General features: G+C 39.0%; 1 protein-coding gene across 1 annotated transcript in view; it reads left to right on the top strand.

Annotated features, from left to right (window-relative positions):
• Nucleotides 1-23645, top strand: part of LOC126248080 (glutamate receptor-interacting protein 1) — a 535929-nt gene that overhangs the window by 499654 nt on the left and 12630 nt on the right. The gene's annotated exons all lie outside the window — the stretch shown is intronic.

Below are 23645 nucleotides of genomic sequence, written 5' to 3'. Positions count from 1 at the left end.
GGTACAATGAGTGCATATATGCCAACATCTTATTAAGGGGTTCTGTGAGGCCATTCATCTGTGGATAGTAAGCAGTTAGTACGTTCAAAACAGGGTACTAGCACAAACAGGCAGCCTGGGTGGCTGACTAAAGGGATAAGAATATCTTGTAGAACAAAGTGGCAATTATATCAAAACGTTAGAAACAGTCACAATCTAAATGCAGCAGCCCATTACAAACAGTATTGTAAGGTGCTTAAAAAAGTTATTAGGAAGGCAAAAAGTATGTGGTATGCAGATAGAATAGCTAAGTCTCAGGATAAAATTAAAACCATATGGTCAGTCGTAAAGGAAGTGGCTGGTCTGCAGAGACAGGTCGAGAATATAGAATCAGTGCGTAGTGGGGATGTCCGTGTTACTGATAAGTCGCATATATGTACAGTACTTAATAATCACTTTCTGAATATAGCAGGTGAACTAAATAGAAACCTAGTCCCAACAGGGAATCATATAGCGCTCTTAGAAAAAAGTGTTCCGAGACTGTTACCTGAAATGCTCCTCCATGATACTGACAAGAGGGAGATTGAGTTAATAATTAAATCACTAAAGACCAAGAACTCTCATGGATATGACGGGGTATCTAGCAGAATACTGAAGTATTGTTCCACGTATGTTAGCTCAGTACTTAGCCATATCTGTAACTTTTCCTTTAGGAGTGGTCGGTTTCCTGACCGATTAAAGTACTCGGTAGTGAAGCCACTTTATAAAAAGGGAGACAGGGATAATGTTGACAATTATAGACCTATTTCTATGCCATCGGTGTTTGCTAAAGTTATCGAGAGGGTTGTATATACAAGGTTACTGCAGCATTTAAATTCACATAATTTGCTGTCAAATGTACAGTTTGGTTTTAGAAATGGCTTAACAACTGAAAATGCTATAGTCTCTTTTCTCTGTGAGGTTTTGGACGGATTAAATAAAAGGTTGTGAACGTTAGGTGTTTTCTTTGATTTAACGAAGGCTTTTGACTGTGTTGACCACAAAATATTACTGCAGAAGTTGGAACATTATGGGTAAGGGGAGTAGCTTACAATTGGTTCGCCTCCTACTTTAAGAACAGAAAGCAGGAGGTAATCCTCCGCAATATTGAGAGTGGTAATGATGTTCAGTCCCAATGGGGCACTGTTAAATGGGGCGTTCCCCAAGGGTCGGTGCTGGGGCCACTGCTGTTTCTTATTTATATAAATGATATGCCTTCTAGTATTACAGGTGATTCAAAAATATTTCTGTTTGCTGATGACACCACATTGGTAGTGAAGGATCTTGTGTGTAACATTGAAACATTATCAAATAATGTAGTTCATAATATAAGTTCGTGGCTTGTGGAAAATAATTTGATGCTAAATCACAGTAAGACTCAGTTTTTACAGTTTCTAACTCACAATTCAACAAGAACTGACATTTTAATCAGACGGAATGGGCATGTTATAAGCGAGACGGAACAGTTCAAGTTGCTAGGCGTACGGATAGATAGTAAGCTGTTGTGGAAAGCCCATGTTCAGGATCTTGTTCAGAAACTAAATGCCGCTTTATTTACCATTAGAACAGTATCTGAAATAAGTGACATTTCAACACGAAAAGTAGTATACTTCACATATTTTCATACGCTTATGTCATATGGTATTATTTTTTGGGGTAATTCTTCTGATTCAAAAAGGGTATTTTTGGCTCAAAAACGGGCTGTTCGAGCTATGTATGGTGTAAGTTCGAAAACCTCTTGTCGACCCCTATTCAATAGTCTGGGAATTTTGACATTGCCCTCACAGTATGTATTTTCTTTAATGTCGTTTGTTGTTAGCAATATTAGCTTACTCCCAAGAGTTAGCAGCTTTCACTCAGTTAATACTAGGCAGAAATCAAATCTGCATGTGGAATGCACTTCCTTGACTCTTGTGCAGAAAGGAGTGCAGTATTCTGCTGCATCCATTTTCGGTAAGCTACCACAAGAACTCAAAAATCTTAGCAGTAGCCCAAACGCTTTTAAGTCTAAACTGAAGAGTTTCCTCATGGCTCACTCCTTCTATTCTGTCGAGGAGCTCCTGGAAGAGCTAAAAAATTAAGCAAATTCCAGTGTTACATTCTTGATCTTCTTTATTTAAACTAGCGACTTGTCGCCTGAATATGTTTCTTATATTTCATTTCATCTGTTTCTACAATCGTGTTATAATTTCATGTCTTGACTCATTCCATGACCATGGAGACTTCTCCTAAATGTGGTCCCACGGAACAATAAATAAATAAATAAATAAACATAGTCATTCTGAGTATCATCCAGTTGCAATGGGAACAGTATATCATTTGTCATTTTGGCATCACAATTGTGGATCCAAAAGAATAGTGTGAAGCCTGTAGTCTCTTGCTTCACTGTGTTACATGTGAATCTCATGACAAGCAGTACTGTATCCCAGTTTCTGTGTTCTAATTCAAGGTACAATGAGTGCATATATGCCAACATCTTATTAAGGGGTTCTGTGAGGCCATTCATCTGTGGATAGTAAGCAGTTGTCATCCTTCATGTGATGTCACATAGTGAAATTACCTGTGATATTAGTATCAACTGGAAAACTTTTCCACAATCAGAGGTCATCATACAGGGTGCTCCATGCTTCAGAATGACATATGGTACAAGTAACCTTGCAGCTTCCAGAGCTTTGGTAGCCAGCACAGCTTTGGCGACAGTATAGTGGGTGTGGTAGTAAGGGCAGACTATTATCCATCAATTCCCATTTGTTAATTTCAGGAACATTCCCAAGAGACTGATTCCAGTTTGGTGGAATGGTTTTGCTGCTGCAGGCAGAATTGGTACCAGATACTCCCAGAAGTAGAGGATATAAGATGAACATCAACAAAAGCAAAACGAGGATAATGGAATGTAGTCGAATTAAGTCGGGTGATGCTGATGGAATTAGATTAGGAAATGAGACACTTAAAGTAGTAAAGGAGTTTTGCTATTTGGGGAGCAAAATAACTGATGATGGTCAAAGTAGAGAGGATATAAAATGTAGACTGGCAATGGCAAGGAAAGCGTTTCTGAAGAAGAGAAATTTGTTAACATCGAGTATAGATTTAAGTGTCAGGAAGTCATTTCTGAAAGTATTTGTATGGAGTGTAGCCATGTATGGAAGTGAAACATGGATGATAAATAGTTTAATAGAAGCTTTCGAAATGTGGTGCTACAGAAGAATGCAGAAGATTAGATGGGTAGATCACATAACTAATGAGGAAGTACTGAATAGGATTGGGGAGAAGAGAAGTTTGGGGCACAACTTGACCAGAAGATGGGATCGGTTGGTAGGACATGTTCTGAGGCATCAAGGGATCACCAATTTAGTATTGGAGGGCAGCGTGGAGGGTAAAAATCGTAGAGGGAGACCAAGAGATGAATACACTAAGCAGATTCAGAAGGATGTAGGTTGTAGTAGGTACTGGGAAATGAAGAACTTGCACAGGATAGAGTAGCATGGAGAGCTGCATCAAACCAGTCTCAGGACTGAAGACCACAACAACAACAGCAACTCCCAGAAGTAATTGTGGCACATGTTTCCATCACTGGCAGTACTTGTGGTGGCTCACATAGTGTCTAACAGGTCAGTAGAGACCTAACCAGTGATATTTGTTTGTGATTCTGTCTAGAGTCTTCATGAATCCCAGGTGACTAGACATTGGTGTGTAATGGTAAAACTTCAGGATAGCTGGTTGAAAATGAGCTGGGATGACAAGCAGCTATTCCCACCATAATGTATTATAGTTCCTCTTGTACAATGTTGTGTTCATTAATTGGAATTCTCATTTTGTTGGTTCCTCGTTCAACAATTCTTTGGTTTTTAGCAATGCTAAATCTTGCCTCTCTTCAGCAGCAATGTCATTTAATGAAATGATGATTGAGATTTCATCTACACTACTATGTTCCAACAAAGGATTCTTTGAAAAGCAGTGTCCTTCTGTTTGTGTCCATATTAGTATACCACTGTGATGTGACACTCCTGAAATATCAGTGCCCATCTCACCAATCAATCCAATGCATCCTTTAGGCTACTCAGCCATCATAGAGAATAGTGATCTGTTACAACAGTGAATGGTTTGCCAAATACATACTGCTCCAACTTGTTGATAACCCAGACAACTGGAACGCATTCTTTCTCAGTTGTTGAGTAGTTCATCTCACATTTCAGCCCTCAATTGAAAACTGAATCTTATCTCATTGATGATGGTGAGATAACATCTTCAATGGCAAACCACCACCAGGAGAAATCTTTATAATGTGTGCTTGTTGGAATAACTTCATGAATGTGAAGCTCTGATGTTCCACAGTCTATGACTGCTTGATGTCTACAAGAAGTCCGAGCCAAGAATAATATTCTATTAAAATGACTTATTTAAAAGACTGTGTTCTGTCATTGATTGTTATTCTACACACATGACCACTATCATGTTATCATCTGCATGTGTGTGAGTTGCAATTTTTGTGTTTGTGTGTTTGTGTGTGCCCGCAGCTCGTGGTCGTGCGGTAGCGTTCTCGCTTCCCACGCCCGGGTTCCCGGGTTCGATTCCCGGCGGGGTCAGGGATTTTCTATGCCTCGTTATGGCTGGGTGTTGTGTGATGTCCTTAGGTTAGTTAGGTTTAAGTAGTTCTAAGTTCTAGGGGACTGATGACCATAGAAGTTAAGTCCCATAGTGCTCAGAGCCATTTTTTTGTGTGTTTGTGTGTGTGTGTGTGTGTGTGTGTGTGTGTGTGTGTGTGTGACTCCTCACCATGTCCACCATATGGTGAATAGCAGTCTCACCATTTCATAATAAATAACGTGAGTATTCCATAGCTGGTATTGATAAGCATTTGACGTAATTGAAAAGGAAGCCCCTGAGTTGACTACGCCTGAATATGGAGGCTGCTGAGGATGACATCAATGATGTTTCCTGACATCTTTGTGGTTGTTGCTCATGGAGGATTCTCATCTGTGGTGGCCTTACTTCCGCGTTGGTCCCAATGGCACTTACTTTCCCTAAATGTGATAGCTAGGCAAGTGGCTGGTACATCTGTATGGGGTTGGGAACAGCTAAAGCACATTGGGGAGTGACCTTGTCCAGGATTCAGTGATGGGCTTTGTCCCACAGGTCAACTATAATCATCTGCAGTTGTCTGGAATCAATAACACTGTTGTGATGATTGATATCTTGCAATGTAATAGTCATTGCACACTCATCTTCTTCCTTTGCAACAGCATATGTGTTCAGGGCAACCGTAGTGAAAACATATTGGCATGTTGTCCTCTAAATGTCTGTCCTTCTGTGGGGCATTATAACTGGTGGAGCAGTTAATTGTAGCTTCATTGATAGGGTGCTGGGTTGTCTTTTGATGGCTGAGATCAACATTCATGGCTGATAGGTTTTGCTTATTTGGTATGACACTTGATGTTCCCATAAACTGCTGTATCTCTTCTATTACTAGCTGGTATTTGAGAGAGGTGAGGTTATGGTGTTCTTCCAGAGCTGCCATTGGGACCATATTCAGGAGTCAGTCATGTTTCTTTTAGCCAGCTCTTTCCTATTCCATTTCCTTGATACTTGATTAATGCTTTGGTTTTTATGACAGCATTTATCAAAAGAACTTTTACATGTCTTCTGTGACTCATTTCATAGGGTGTGTGATTTGTCAGCTTCTGTCATGTTTGAATTCACAATGTGACATAGGACCAAAACTTTCAGTATGTGTGACAGTGTTATTTCCCCATGTCATGTTCTTCAGTTGTTCTTCTGCTAAACGGACTTGCTGCTGATTGTCACCAAATGTGTTCTTCAGTTTGACTTAGAATGTATCCTAGCTATCGAGCTTCTCTTTGTTGATCTCAGACCACTGCTGGGCTGTGCCATCCAAGTAAAAGTACACATTTGCAGGACAGGTCACAGTATCCCACTTGCTGCATTTAGCAAAATGTGCCATTTCACTGATTGTGGGAAACACTGATCGATACCTGATATGTAGCTGAAGTGTTTTCTGTTTCAGAATCTATTGGTTTCTTGAATATAAGGACTTTGGAAATAATGTATTGCTTGTATTCTGGTTCTTGCTGCAAGCGCCAGTGTTTACATTGCCTGATGGAGCCATGGTGATGAGGGTGTTTTGAGTATACCCAGCATATCCTTCAAACAATGTCATGTTGTAACCACTGTCAAGTCCAAATCCAAAAGCAAGTTGTCAATGGAGTACAACAGTTAGCACTGAAAGCACATTTATTATGAATTCCAATGTACAAACAGGTCAGAACTGCACTCCTGGATGGAGAGTTCTGCTATTTATACAATCATTTGGTATTCCAGGCATCAATATGAAACACACTCATACCCATTAATGGAGGTGACTGAAAACTATAATTTGCCAGACCAACAGACTTTTTCTAATCCTTATTACAAGTGAGTCACTTTCTTTTGTGAGGTGCATATTATGCATTAGGAGTTAGCAGGAATAAAATAATGTACAAATTTACAACATATAGTCTTCACAGACATGTTATCAGATTGATCGCTGTTGTATTAAATGTTTAGATTCTCATAGAGACAGACACATGCAAGCAGCATTACATTGTCCTGGCGCAGATGATGTTATTGCTATGTTACATACTATATGATCCATAGTGAGGAGATCATCAGTGATGTAAATTTGTCACAAAACATGAACACACATAATTAATATTTACAACAAAAAAGGAGAGATGCTAATACCCTTCCCACAGCTTCTGACTCCAATGGTCTTTAAGGATGTGGAATAAATAAAATAATCTTAAATTTGTTTCCATTCAAGTGGTAATGGCAAACTTGTCACAAAACACACAGTTGTACAATACTATGTGGTACCTATGGTTGTCATTAGGTTATTGTGCCATACATCATCAAATAGAAAGCTGTATGTAATACTCATTTACATTAAATACATTACTTCACCAAAGATATGCAGAAGTCAGAATTTATTAAAAACACACACTATTAACATTCCACAACAGTTGTGGAACCTTAATACAGTGTGTTTCTGTTTTTAATATGTATGTATTCCTGTACAGATGGAATATTCCAATAATGTTCCTCATATTTTATGTGACACTCTTGTTATATGATATTATTGATGATTTACACTTCATTGCTTTCTACTAACAGATTTATGGAAGGAGTTGAGAACAAATAATTTTTCAGGCTCCACTTACACTGAATTTTGTTATTAGTTTAACTTTTTATGGCTGCTGGTAAGTTACTGCAATTGTGTTCCTTTATAATAGATGCCTTTCTGGACTACAGTGCCTGAATTTAAACATTTATGAACATAATTCTTATTTCTATTATTGATTCATTGTTCTGAGCTGTTGGTTTTGAAAGGAGATATATCACTTATGAGAAATGTCATTTAGGAATACATATGTGGAGAATCAGTAGTTAATAACCCCATTTCATTGACCAGAAATCTGCTGGATCTTCTTGAGTTCATACCACAAATAATTCATATTACATGCTTTTCAACTCTCAAAACTTTAGCTGGGCTTAATGAGTTTCTCCAAACATGATCCAATTATATGGAATGGTAGTAAGCCAAGTATGTAACCTTCTTTATTTTAAAATCGCTTATGTCTGGCAGTGTTCATATGGTAAATGTATATTTGTTTAGGAACTTCAGCAGTTCTCCAAACTGAATTTTTTATCAGTTTGTAATCCCAAGATGTTAACACTGTCAACCACTTCCATGTGCTTGTCGTCATATTTTATAGATATACTGGGAGGAAACTTCATATGTTCTGAGCAGCATATAATGTCTCTTTCCAAAGTTTAGTGACAAAATAGTGACTAGAAATCATTTATTCCACAGAAATTTTATTAATCAATTTTGGTAAAATTATGCTTGATTTGATATTTATGGAAACTTTTGTATCATCTGCAAACAAAATAAATTTGGCATCTGGTAATGTTAATGAAAGGTCATTAATAAACACAAGAAAACATATGGGCTCTGAGATGGAACATCATGTGATATCACATGAAATTAGTTTTGATATAGTGAAAACTGATAGTTTAATACAAAATGCTTTCCTGTTGACAGCCTTTGTTTCCTGTCAAAAGTATATTATCTAAACTATTTTGCAGCATTTCTTGTTACACCGTAATATTCTAATTACTTAAAAGGATATAGTGATTTACACAGAAATGCCTTATACAAATCACAAAAAATAAATACAGCCTTTAATTTATGATCTAATTAATTAAGTGTGATACATTTTTGCTGCATATGTAAATAGCCTTAACAGTACTGGAACCCTTTAGAAACCCAGACTGTGACTTTGACAAAACATTATTTGTCGTCAGACATTTAAAAAGCCCCTTGTATATTATCTTTTCTAAAATTTAGAGAATATTAGTACAAGTAAAACTGAATGGAAGTTTTTTGGCATTTCTTCATCTCCTTTCTTATATAGAGGATTAACTTTAACATATTTCAGCTAATTGAGAAATGTTCAAGTGATATATGACTGACAAGATACTCTTTAATTAAATTTGCTGATATTTCATCACAACTAGTAAAACTTTTATTTTATTTTTCATATATGACACAAGGATTCTATATGTCATTCCAATTTGTGTCTTTGAGGAGTTCCCTAAAATCAATTTTTGGCTTACTGACTACCATCCTGAACTCAGATTTAGTAGATTTTGTATCCTAGTCAGTAGTAACATTTAGCATTGGGAACTGTATTCCATGGTCTGAGAGTCCATTAACTGTTGGTTTTATAATATAATCATGTTCACTAGACCTTTCTATAAGATATTACCAAAACCTGTTTTTGATTAGTTGTCTACCCTAGTAGGGAAGTTTACAGTTGAAATTAAGTTCATCATCGGTACTAAGTTCATCAATGCAGGTAAGTAATTCATTAATTTTATTACACAGCCCCTGGATATTAACCACAAAGAAAATAAAGAGAATTTTATGCTATTCATGTATCAATTGAAATACTGCTCATGAACTCCACAGTATATGGGACACCACAGTATAAGGTAATAACAATATATAACAAGTTAATGGGCAAAAACATATTTAATATGAAGCCAGAGATTCTAAAACCAAGGCTACAGCAGATACTGCAGGAGAAATGTTACTATACAGTACTGGAGGATAAATGATAATTTGATCAAGGGGTAATGAAGTACAACAAAATTATTATGATCGTGAAATCTTGCTACAATTTTGACAAGTATCCTGTACCAGGATCAAATGATTTAGATTATATATGTTATGCAGTTCATAAACTACAATTTATAATTGTGATGCAATAATGGTAGCTCAAATTTCACACCAATTGTGATAAAATTGGATGAAAATAAATTTGTGGTGATTGCTGAGAATTTTCAAATAAAGCCTATTTGTACTGATGAAGTTGCTAGAGTTATGCAGTTTACTTTCTTTATTAAACTGAATGTTTGTTTAAATTCTAACCTCACTTAAAATTTGGTTTCCTTCTGTTCTCCCAACCCTAAAACTGATGCTGCTCTGTCACAAGTAACCAATGGTATTTTACCACTCAAGAGAATGCCTTCCCCATGCTCTTAGGTTTTCTGCTGTCAGTCCACTCAGTTTATCCTTTCCTACTCTGTTGATAGAAATGCTATTTCCAGCATAATTCCATCCCCTGGTAGAATCAACAGGAACCACACCAATGTGTGACACTTAATTCAACATAAGCAACTGTTCCAAAACTAAATTAACTCTCTTGATAGAAGAGTTCAAATGGCATCTTAGAACAGATACAAATTCATCACTAGTATGTATAGATATTGATGCCTATTTTGGGTAACACTTTACATTGTACTCAGGTTCTCTGTCAATACTATTGCCTGGCCCACCGGCTGTAACCATGATATCCTCTTTAGTGAAATCCTTAAAAACTGATCCTAAATTCTCTGTCATCCTGCCCAGACAAGTACTAGGGTTAGAAAAATTGTGACTCGATATTCTGATCCTATTTCTGATTGTCCTGCAATAGTTGGCCTACATCTCTAGCATGAGAACTAGCTAGCAAAATTTTCTGCATCTTTACTAACTTTCCCAAATTCTTCCTTTTCAGTTGCTTCATGAAAGTTTGTTGAGTCCTGTCTACACCTATATCTTCTTGAGGAACATCCATTCTTAGCTGAAGAAACAGCTCAAACTTATTTTCACATTTACCACAAAGCTGTCAGAGGCCTGTCACCACTGCACACCTATAATTAACTGTCTCCATCATTAACCTGTCTAGATATTTCCTACTCTCACTTAATTCAGCCTAAAAGGCAGCAGTTTTGTCTTTCTGTTTCATCAACATATTATCATATTGCATATTCTGCATCCACTGAAGAACCCCATTTACTTCTCAAATACATGTGTCACTACAGTTGACCTAATGGGAAAAAAGCTACAGCATCCATCACATAATACCCCAGAATAAAACATTCTGTGTGCCGGCCAGGGTGGCCGAGCAGTTCTAGGCGCTACAGTCCGGAACCGCGTGACCACTGTGGTCGCAGGTTCAAATCCTGCCTCTGGCATGGATGTGTGTGATGTCCTTAGGTTAGCTAGGTTTAAGTAGTTCTAAGTTCTAGGGGACTGATGACCTCAGAAGTTAAGTCCCATAGTGCTCAGAGCCATTTGAACTAGTTTTGAAAACATTCTGTGGCAAAACAACCCCATTTTACTCATGGTGAACAATTATTCAGCAAGAATAACAAATTAAATTATCAAGAAATAGGGAAACACATTTACAAAAATTTTGTCATTACACTGCTATATGTACACAAACTTCCTTTCTTTCTTGTGGCCTTTATCCAGATAATGCTGAGTTGTGACTGGTATGGTACTTCTTCACTTTCCTGGAGAACCAACCATACCCATATGTAGGTTACTATTTCTTTATTGCTTATTTAGCCTGACCAGATTAGGGCCATAAGGTACTCTCATACATCTGACTGGGAACAATACATACCAAAAAATCACAAAAACATTCACAGCAATAATAATAATAATAATAATAATAATAACATTAATAGACTGATGACCTCAGCAGTTAAGTCCCATAGTGCTCAGAGCCATTTGAACATTAATAAAACAGTGAAGTACCAAAGAAACTGGTATAGGCATATGTATTCAAATACAGAGAAATGTAAACAGGCAGAATATGATGCTGTGGTTGGCATTGTCAATGTAAGACAACAAGGGTCCAACGCAGTTGTTATATCAGTTACTGCTGCTACAATGGCAGGTTATCAAGGTTTAAATGAGTTTGAATGTGGTGTTATAGTCGGTTTACGAGCAATGAGATGCACCATTTCCAAGGTAACAATGAAGTAGCAATTTTCCCATACGACCATTTCATAAGCATACCATGAATACCAGGAATCTGGTAAAACATCAAATATCTGACATTCCTGTGGCCTGAAAATATCCTGCAAGAACGTGACCAAAGATGACAGAAGGGAATCATTCAGTGTGACAGAAATGCAACCCTTCTGCAAGTTGCTGCAGATTTCAATGTTGGGTAATCAACAAATGTCAGCATGTGAACCATTGAATGAAACATCATCAATATGGGCTTTTGAAGTCGAAGACCCAGTCATCTACTCTTGTGATTGCAGGTCAAAAAGCATTACACCTCACCTGGGCCCATCAACACTGACACTGGACTGTTGATGACTGGAAACATGTTGCCTGGTCAGACGAATCTTGTTTCAAATTGTATCGAGTGGATGGATGTGTACAGGTATGGAGACTACCTCATGAATCCATGGACCCTGCATGTCAGCGGAGGACTGTTCAAGCTGGTGGAGGCTCTGTAATTGTGTTGGGCATATGCAGCTGGAGTGATATGGGACCCCTGATATGTCTAGATACAACTCTGACAGGTGACGTGTATGTAAGCATCCTGTCTGATCACCTGCATCCATTCATGTCCATTGTGCATTCTGACAGACTTGGGCAATTCCAGCAGGACAACGGGACACCCCACACTTCCAGAATTGCTACAGAGTGCCTCCAGGAACACTCTTCTGACTTCAAATATTTCCCGCTGGCTACCAGACTCCCCAGACATGGACATTACTGAGTATATCTGGGATGGCTTGCAGTGTGCTGTTCAGAAGAGATCTCCACCCCCTCATACTCTTATGAACTTACGAAAAGCCCTGCAGGATTCATGGTGTCAATTCCTCCAGCACTACTTCAGACATTAGTCCAGTCCATTTCATGTCATATTGTGGCACTTCTGCATGCTCACAGTATTCCTGCATGATATTAGGCAGGTGTACCAGTTTCTTTCACTTTTCAGTGTAATTTACATTAATAATCATAACAATAATTGACAATAATAATAATAATAATAATGACAATAGTACTTGATACTAATAATAATAAAGATAATAAGAGTAAAGGGCTTGAAGAATGATTTAGATTAGTTTAGCACATTTGAATACATGTTAAGTATTATATAAGTGGAAGAGGTAAAGAAAGATGAGAAGATTAAAATGACAGTGACAGTGGCTGCTAGAAAGAACAGAATTTAAATAAAGGACTCTGCCAACATGGTGGAGGGAAAAGTTGTGGGGAGGAGGAGACTCATGTGAGTGAGCTGCAGACATGTATATGAGAGTGACGGTTATTGTGGTAAAACGTGGGCAATGAACTGTCTTTTAAAGTTTTGAAGGATTTTAATTGCTCTGATTTTTTTGAGGAAGATTGTTCCAAAGTTGGGTTCCTGAGACAGAAAATGATTCAGAGAACATGACATAGTTATGTGATGGTACAGAGAGGATTTTACTTTGTTGAGAATTAGTATTTCTGCTATGCTGTTCAGACAATAGTGTCAGTAGTTATGTATCCAATGTAAAATGCCTCTGTTTTAAATACTTGAATATGGTGTAAGGCCAAAACTGTACAATCTTACATGAAATAAAGAGAATGTCAGCTGAAGGCATCACAAAATCTTTCAAAAAATTCATTGCAGTTGCATACTACTCTATTGCATTGAAAAAATGTAGTGTCAGAGCTGAAGTTAAATAAGAGTGAGTGCAATGATTGAGAAGAAAATAGAACAGATACAGAGTATGACATCTCTATGCTTATTGGCACACAGCCATGATAATTATTCACAGGCAGAAGTGACATGATCAAAATAGCATACATTACCGATGTATTGAACACAAGCATTCATCCCCTGCATGAGCTTTCGTATTAAAGTCCTTTGAGAATACCATCACCATAGTCAAGTATAGAGAGTATTTGTGAGTCTATGAGCTTCTTCTTAAACTTGAAAGGAAACGCTTTTCTATATTTCTGTAGTGAATGAAATGACACTGACACCTTCTTACAGACTGCAGTTACACTACATGATCAAAAGTATCCGGACACCCACTAAAACATACATTTTTCATATTGGGTGCACTGTGCTGACACCTATTGCCAGGTACTCCATATCAGCAACCTCAGTAGTCATGAGACATCGTGAGGGAGCAGAATGGGGTGCTCCACGGAACTCATGGACATTGAACGTGGTCAGGTGATTGGATGTCACTTGTGTCATGCGTCTGCACTTGAGATTTCCACACTCCTAAACATTCCAATGTCCACTGTTTCCAATGTGATAGTGAAGTGGAAATGGGAAGGGACATGTACAGCACAAAAGTGTACAAGCCGAATTCATCTGTTGACTGACAGAGACCGCCGACAGTTGAAGAGGGTCGTAATGTGTAATAGGCAGACATCCATCCGGACTGTCACACAGGAATTCCAAACTGCTTCAGGATCCACTGCAAGTACTATGACTGTTAGGTGGAAGGTGAGAAAACTTGGATTTCATGGTTGAGTGGCTGCTCATAAGCCACACATCACGTGGGTAAATGCCAAACTATGCCTCGGCTGATGTAAGGAGTGTAAACATTGGACAAAGGAACAGTTGAAAAATGTTGTGTGGATAGATGAACCATGACACACAATATGGCAATCCAATGGCAGGGTGCAGATATGGGGAATGCCTGGTGACTGTCATCTGCCAGCATGTGTAGTGCAAACAGTAAAATTCAGAGGCGGTGGTGTTATGGTGTGGTCATGTTTTTCATGGAGGGGGTTTGCACCCCTTGTTGTTTTGTGTGGCACTATCACAGTACAGGCCTACATTGATGTTTAAGCACCTTCTTGCAGCCCACTGTTGAAGACAAATTTGGGGCTGGTGACTGCATCTTTCAACATGACTGAGCACCTGTTCATAATGCATGGTCCGTGGTGGAGTGGTTACACGAGAATAACATCCCTGTAATGGACTGGTCTGTGCAGATTCCTGACCTGAATCCTATAGAACACCTTTGGGATGTTTTGGAATGCTGACTTTGCACCAGGCCTCACTGACCGACATCCATACCTCTCCTCAGTGCAGCACTCCGTGAAGAATGGGCTGCCATTCCCCAAGAAACCTTCCAGCACCTGATTGAACATATGCCTGTGAGTGGAAGCTATCATCAAGGCTGAGGGTGGACCTACACCATATTGAATTCCAGCATTACCAATGGAGGGTGCCTTGAACTTCTTAGTCATTTTTAGCCATGTGTCCAGATACTTTTGATCACATAGTGTATGTTATTAGTCCAGTCTACATGATTGTCTAGAATTAAGTCCAAGTTCTTTGCAAGAAAAAGAAAAGGTTACTTCTGTGCCATTTAGGATTAAGGGTGGAAGAGATACTCTGAACTGTTTGATAATAAGTCTTTTGTGAGTGACTAATATTTCTGGCAATTTAGATGGGTTAAGTTTCAAACATATGCTCTGTACCCACTCAGATAAGGCAAGTAGACCAGCATGTACATGCTGGATGGCTGTGCACAAGTGTTTTGGACTTGCACGTAGGTATAACTGAAGGCTGCCAGCATATAAGTGATAGTCATGTGGTGGATTCCTTCTTGGGTAATGGCTGTATGAATTCCTGCTTCCAGGACACTGGGAGGTTGCTGGAGGTCACAGAATAATTGAAAATGTCCATTATTTTGGACAGTAGAGGATCAAAAAGAATACTGATCATTTCCACTGTTATAGTATAATTTTCTCTGGCTGCCAAACAAATACACACAATGAACTTCCAGTCTATGTCAGGACTTATTGGCTGCAGAAAAAAAAATTTCATTCATAGCAACCACTGATAGCTGAAGGGAGTCTATGATTTGCAACCTTATGCATTTGTAAAGTAAAGATTTTGCCATGGCAAAACAGTTATTTAGATCCTCAAAAGGAAACAGTTGTTCAGTTGCAGATTTGGATTTGCCTCTTTGTAGACCTCAGTGATTTTTTCACAAGATGGTGGGTCTGTGAAAATCTTCAGTTTGCAAGAGAGTATTCCTGAATTTTGTATTCCTCACAGACTGACTAGCTCAGTTAAGTAATTGATTGTAGGTGTGATGGTTATCAGAGGTTGGGTGGCATTTGTGTGGCCTGTGTGCTGCATCACTGACAGTCATAAGGTGTCTGGGTGCTCTGTATGCCACGGTGCAGGCTTTCTTCTTACTCTTACTGTTTTTAGAAAAGCGTGTTTATCATATAAATTATTAAAGCTCTCAGTGAAGGTATCATAGGCATCGGATGTGAGTTCTGATATATTCATACAATTAAAATCTGTAAAAAGTTGCCACTTGCAGTTTTTTCTTTGGGCATTGTAGTGAAACTGTCATGAATATTACATCATGAGCAGACAAGCCAGAAGTAGATATCCAAACTGTGTGAACTCTATTTGGAGATTCAGTTTCAAAAATATCGATAAACATATGAGATTCAGCTGTATGAGTGGACCCAAGTGGAATCAGTATAAAGTGTGAGCAGAAGGATTATTGGTTAGAAAATTGATGTTCATATATCTGGCTACAATTGTGTGTTCATATTAAGATTCAAGACATGAAAGTGCATTATAATGGGGTTGTCACCCTCCCAAAGGCTTTTAAAGTTACTGGCAGGCCCCAGATTTTTCAGTAGACTTCCAAAAGCTACCCATTCCATTCCCTACAGTATATTTATAATTGTTTTTGATGAGTGGTCTAAGAAGAAGGCATACTACTCCATAAAAGAGTATGAGGGCTCACTTAAATGACATAAAGTTCTGTTATACTAAGTTGTGACAAATGATTAGTCAAAAGGTTCCTGCACATATAATCTTCAGATTATATGTAACAATTTGTCACTGATGTAAATATCATGAAATTTTATGTACCTCATGTCTCTTGGCTTTATATGTAAATGTTTACACCAAAACCATGTAACATGTTTGAAGGTGAATAAACTCATTGTAAACTCTCTGTTACACTGGCAAAGCTCCTTCACATTTGGGTTTCATATATGAGTTGATTACCTTCTTCTTCTTCTTGCCTCAGTTTCTTTCTCCACTCTCAGATGTAATTTTGTAAAGGACAGTGGAAAAGTTCATGACCTTGTATGACACCAGTCTTGATCTCAAATGCTTCTGAGATGTCATTCATGAATTTTAATTTTGACAGTCCGCAGCTCGTGGTCGTGCGGTAGCGTTCTCGCTTCCCACGCCCGGGTTCCCGGGTTCGATTCCCGGCGGGGTCAGGGATTTTCTCTGCCTCGTGATGACTGGGTGTTGTGTGCTGTCCTTAGGTTAGTTAGGTTTAAGTAGTTCTAAGTTCTAGGGGACTGATGACCATAGCTGTTAAGTCCCATAGTGCTCAGAGCCATTTTAATTTTGACAGAGTGTTTGTGAAAGTCAGTTGTATCAGTTTTCTTGACATATCATCCACTCCAAACTCTTCCTCATACTGTTTATCTTCCAGAAAATCACTATATTGAGCCATATTCTGTCTTAAAATCAACAAATATGACCACACAACTATTCCACTCAACTTCTTGTATCTTATGATGTTTATCAGATTGAAAATCTGTTCTGGACAGTCATAACCTTTTCTGAATCCAGCCTGGTAATCACCATTATATCTATTAAGATAATCTTCAGTTGATTTTGAGATTTCTTTGCAATCTAAATTTTATAATGACATGAGACACAACATTGAGATTGCTCCTCATGCTAGTGTGATGATTGTGCCACAATTTGAGTGATATGATAAAATCTGCATGAAGTGCTCTGTGGGCAAGCTTAAAGCAGAGCTTGGAGAATCACTCAAGAGACAGTAGCATTTACATGTAGATGGGTGATACTACTTGCGTGAACAGTTAACAAAAATATCAAGTCTGATCAAAGCAGTATTCATGTTATCTCAGTTATTTCCAGTGTATGTGGCTGTAATTCCTTATGTATCTCCTAAGGTCTTTTTTGGGATACATTTATCTGAAAGACAAACAAAAAACTTGGGTTTGGAAACAATCAGGGCTCTTATAGAACACACATTTAGTATTTTCCATAAAAACATAAGAAGTCACACTAATAAAAAAAGATGAACAACTAAATTGTAATAACAACACATGGAAAAAAATGGACAGATGGAATGTCAGCAGATTTGGTGAGCTAATTGGAACATCAGATTGAAATTACTGATATTGAACAGCTACATTTTTTGATAGGTATAAGTTAAGATCAGACTACTGTAGAACCAATAAGAGGAAATGGGGAGGGGCTCTGCATAGTAACTAAGTGAATGAAAAAATGAAGTAAATTCTAGGATATTTAGGATAAATGGAATCACCTGAATGCTGCTGTCAGCGATGTCTCCAGCTGCAGCCATGATGACAGCATGGCGGCATAGGTGGCAATGGCTGTGACCTCCCTCCAGTGAGCAGGTGGCACCCTGCTCTGGTGGTGGCTCATGACTCGGGGCAGGCTGCTCTGTCTCGTGGTTGAACAGAGAACCCCGTACTACATTCCAAGCTGTCACTCTGGGTGTCACAGGCTTGTGGTGTCAGTTATTACACTGAGCCAAGAATAATTCATTACACGAATGTCTGAGTACTTATACGGTCCAGACAATGTTTGTTTAGGGTTTAAGGCACGTGATCTAAACACTTCTGTGGTGGCAAGTGAGAAAAGGCTTCTGTCCTTCCATACTGCATCATTAGTTGTTACTATACCGCAGCCCACAGCCTCTGCTTCGAAACGTCTGCTGGCCGTGTTTTGCTTTGCAGTGCATAACACTCTGCAGCTGACTCTGTTGCAATTCACTTCCACTCTGGCATATTTTTTGACCAAATATGGTCAATACACTGCAATGCCCTCCTTTCTATTAAGTCCCAGTCCCTCGAGTTGACCAAACTATGAGTGCCATTGTTTTTTCAACCTCTGATAGGCTATAAATAAAAGACAAGTTCATAGAAAAGAATTATTTTACTACCAAAAGTTTTGTACACTTACGGTTACATTTCAACATAATCACCAAAAAGACTGAGATATTTATTGCACCTGTGGACAAGCTTCGCAATACCTTCTTCAAAAAATGTTGCTGCCAATGATTGCAAATGAGTATTGGCGTTGTTTTGAAGATCTTTGTTGGTTTGAAAGTGCTGCCCTCCTAGCCACATCTTCAGTCAGCATTCCTCCTCATTTGTTTTGAATGACTAATTTGCATTTGACTTCAGGAATTGTGTTGATTCATGACAATGCTCATGGACACACTGATGGCACAACCCAATGGCTCCCTGAACAATTTCAATGGGACATTTCCGATCATCCGCCATACAGTACTGACCTGGCACCCAGCGACTTTCACCTTTTCCCTGAACTGAAAACATGGCTAGGAGGACACCACTTTCAGACCAACGAAGATCTTCAAAACAACGTCAATGCTCATTTGCAATCATTAGCAGCTACATTCTTTGAAGAGGGTACTGCAAAGCTTGTCCACAGGTATGATAAATGTCTAAATCTTTTCAGTGATTATGTTTAAAAGTAACTATAAGTGTACAACACTTTTGGTAATAAAATAATTGTTTTCTATGAACTTGTCTTTTGTTTATAGCCTATCGGAGGTTGGGGGAAAAAAAAAAAGAAAAAAAAAGGCCCTCATAGGTTATCCTTTACATTAGAGTCACTGCTGACCAGCCCTTCTGGCCCTTTTTTGCTTCTTAATAATTATTCTAATAATTATTTCATTAACCCTGTCATTTAATATTACACATTTCTACAGGGTCCCATGCCCTGCTTCTTAACCCAAATGCCATGGAACTTACTTTGTTACTAGTTTCTTGGACAATAACTTCTAACTTTCTGTTCCCAACATACAGGGTGTTTCAAAAATGACCGGTATATTTGAAACAGCAATAAAAACTAAACGAGCAGCGATAGAAATACACCGTTTGTTGCAATATGCTTGGGACAACAGTACATTTTCAGGCAGACAAACTTTCGAAATTACAGTAGTTACAATTTTCAACAACAGATGGCGCTGCGGTCTGGGAAACTCTATAGTACGATATTTTCCACATATCCACCATGCGTAGCAATAATATGGCGTAGTCTCTGAATGAAATTACCCAAAACCTTTGACAACGTGTCTGGCGGAATGGCTTCACATGCAGATGAGATGTACTGCTTCAGCTGTTCAATTGTTTCTGGATTCTGGCGGTACACCTGGTCTTTCAAGTGTCCCCACAGAAAGAAGTCACAGGGGTTCATGTCTGGTGAATAGGGAGGCCAATCCACGCCGCCTCCTGTATGTTTCGGATAGCCCAAAGCAATCACATGATCATCGAAATATTCATTCAGGAAATTAAAGACGTCGGCCATGCGATGTGGCCGGGCACCATCTTGCATAAACCACGAGGTGTTCGCAGTGTCGTCTAAGGCAGTTTGTACCACCACAAATTCATGAAGAATGTCCAGATAGCGTGATGCAGTAATCGTTTCGGATCTGAAAAATGGGCCAATGATTCCTTTGGAAGAAATGGCGGCCCAGACCAGTACTTTTTGAGGATGCAGGGACGATGGGACTGCAACATGGGGCTTTTCGGTTCCCCATATGCGCCAGTTCTGTTTATTGATGAAGCCGTCCAGGTAAAAATAAGCTTCGTCAGTAAACCAAATGCTGCCCACATGCATATCGCCGTCATCAATCCTGTGCACTATATCGTTAGTGAATGTCTCTCGTGCAGCAATGGTAGCGGCGCTGAGGGGTTGCCGCGTTTGAATTTTGTATGGATAGAGGTGTAAACTCTGGCGCATGAGACGATACGTGGACATTGGCGTCATTTGGACCGCAGCTGCAACACGGCGAACGGAAACCCGAGGCCGCTGTTGGATCACCTGCTGCACTAGCTGCGCGTTGCCCTCTGTGGTTGCCGTACGCGGTCGCCCTACCTTTCCAGCACGTTCATCTGTCACGTTCCCAGTCCGTTGAAATTTTTCAAACAGATCCTTTATTGTATCGCTTTTCGGTCCTTTGGTTACATTAAACCTCCGTTGAAAACTTCGTCTTGTTGCAACAACACTGTGTTCTAGGCGGTGGAATTCCAACACCAGAAAAATCCTCTGTTCTAAGGAATAAACCATGTTGTCTACAGCACACGTGCACGTTGTGAACAGCACACGCTTACAGCAGAAAGACGACGTACAGAATGGCGCACCCACAGACTGCGTTGTCTTCTATATCTTTCACATCACTTGCAGCGCCATCTGTTGTTGAAAATTGTAACTACTGTAATTTCGAAAGTTTGTCCGCCTGAAAATGTACTGTTGTCCCAAGCATATTGCAACAAACGGTGTATTTCTATCACTGCTCGTTTAGGTTTTATTGCCGTTTCAAATATACCGGTCATTTTTGAAACACCCTGTACAAGCTTTAACGCTTGAGGTATCCACTCTAATGGAATCTGAATGACAGCTGGATCCGAACTCAGTCTTGTACTTTGTCTTCTGCATACCAAAACAAGGACTACACTCAGCAGAACAAGAGCTGCTGGGGTGGTTGGTATGACAATAGTCAATGTTGTCTCTTTCTGGCACTGATTTTCCCAATATAAATTCACATCCTGCATTAAGGTTTCAGGGAGACTCATCCCTCCTGCTGATTCTTAAATATATTTATAGATTCCATTAATTCTGACCCAAGAGTTTCATTTAAGCTGGTTAGATCTGTAGCAAGTAGCACTTCCACGGACTCCTCTGGCCAATATAAATGAGGCTGCAAAATATTCAGGTGAGTTATTCCTGAAATCATGGTGGGCAAATAGAAAGTAGGCCACATTCTCTCACACACAGTTCCATTTAATAACAAACCACTCCCATTTAATTCTAGCCTCCATACTGATGTAAACTTCCCCTGCTTGAAACAACAAGCCATTACTACTGTCCCATCAAAGGTACAGTATAACCAATGTGCCTTGAACTGCTGAAAGTACAATTCTGGCTTGATCACTTCTTTATTGCATTCTCTAACCTCCTTTTGTCCCAGTGGAAATTTCACTGTGTAGCAATCCTGCCCCTCTCTTATTACCATAGTTGGACAGACTGTGATTTCCCTTACATGGCATTTTTGTAACTTTGCATCCTCCATTTCTACATATCTTCTCATGTCTTTTGCAACTTATAATAGATGCTGCATTTTTACTCTTACCAATTTCTTCAGGACCCCAACTTCACAGTATACAAATGAACTATGTAGCACTTATAATGTGCTTTTTCTCCTGCTACTGCTATAAAAACGGAAATGTAAACTTTATCTCCATCAGGTCTCTTTGATACTGCCTTGACATAAAAAGGCAAGTTTTTATTCTTGGTCCCTAATACCAAAACCAATTCCAGTGTTAGTTACTTCTGTACTGCTCTGGTGGCAATGAGTTTACCCTTAGCTGGCCTCTTACAGCCTGCTGCATATCCTCCTGTAGTTCTGTTACTTTTCCTTATGCTTCCCAAACACTATCTCTTACATATCACAATCATTTTGTCATTACTGTTTCCCTATCTAAGACTTCTACTTGAGTTTTTAGTTCACTGATATTCTGATTAACTGCCCTTCTCAGCTCTGGTATACCACATTACTTCTCCAGCCAGTTGTCAAAGAAGTCATTTGTTATTCAATATGTCCATCTCTAAATTTGCAATCTGTGTAGTGTGCCAGTCACTCACAGCTTTGTTCCCTTTTGCCTACTGCTTAACCTCTGCCATTGTGTTTGACACTCTTCAGATGTCTTCCTCATCAGCAGTGCTGAATATTGTTTTGATAAGCTGACCTTCAGCTTCAATCCCACCCCTCTTCCATTGTGTATCTGAAGTAACCCCCAGTACTGGGATCAACTCACTCTTTAATTTTTCATACTCCTCCTGTATTGTCTCACATAACCTGGCACTTCCTTTGAGTATCCTGTGCCTTTTTGTTCCCTGACAGAATTTGTCGAATACTTCTTCCAGTCTTCTCACCTTGTTATGCATCTTCTGTGCCTTGAATACCACCTGCATCACGCAGCAACGACTGGTGATCATTATGTCTTCCTTATTCCTGAACAGTACTCCCCCTTCCAAGTTTTGGTTGTGTAAAGCTTCCACCCCGAGGAATATCAATACTCCTGCTATGGACCACATCATCTCAGCTTCTCTGCACCTGACCTACAGGCAGGAATATCTGTTACTTTCCTCTTCCTTAAACTCATTGCTGCTCTGCAGCTGTGTGTAATAATTACACTAGATCTATAACTAACCTAAAAAATATTAAATGACTATCCCCTAGACCTTAATTCATACAGGTTCCTCATTACTGTCTCATTCACAATCTCTTATTTATGTTCCAATAGCTTTCTCCTCACTCTCCCTTTCTGCTATGCGTCTCTTATCCCTGGAATAACTTCCAGACTCCCTTAAAAATGTTTCAGCTGACCTACATGCCCAATTGTCATTCTCATCAGCAACTGAATCTTGAAATTTACTGGCAACAAAGTCTCTGCTACTTGGTATGGCCCTTCCCTTCAGCATACATGAATCTGATAGCATCACCCACTGACGAACCTTATACTGTGGCATTCTTGCCATATGGCCCACTGCTTCTTATTGTTTCTCCAATACTCATGTATTTGGCCTCTGTACTTTATTTCAAATTCCCCTAATCACTCTGGCAAATTCCTTAGCAGATTCTCCAGTTCTCCCTTACTTCATTTTCAATAGGTCAAATGATGATGGCATTTTATGAACATATACTACTTCATGTGGTGAATATCCTGTATTTGTATGCTGGTTTGAGTTATAGGCAGAGATGACGTACATTATATAGACATCCCAGTTGGTGTGATGTGAGTTAACATAGTACCCAAGCATCTTCCTGATTTTCGTGTGCACTCTTTCAGTTCTTCCATTGGCTTGTGGATGGAGAGGACTCTACCTTAACTTCTTCACATTCAATAACTTGTGCAATTCCTTGAATGGATATGACACAAAGTTTGTTCCCTGATCTGTTACTATTGTGTCAGGTACTCCAAATTTCAGTATCCAATTATTCACAAGTGCTTGTGCCATTATTGCTGCCTGTTGGTTTGTCATCACAACGATTTCTATATATCTTGAAAAATGATCTATGTTTATGAATATGTACTTATTCCTTGCAAGTTTTTTTTTAATGCACCCAAAGGTGTTTTTTTTTTTTTTTTTTTTTTTTTTTTTTTTTTTTTTTTTTTGAATGGACCC

Source organism: Schistocerca nitens, chromosome 3, assembly GCF_023898315.1.
Source record: "Schistocerca nitens isolate TAMUIC-IGC-003100 chromosome 3, iqSchNite1.1, whole genome shotgun sequence".
Taxonomy (NCBI): Eukaryota; Metazoa; Arthropoda; class Insecta; order Orthoptera; family Acrididae; genus Schistocerca; species Schistocerca nitens.
This window is presented reverse-complemented; position numbering and strand designations above follow the sequence as displayed.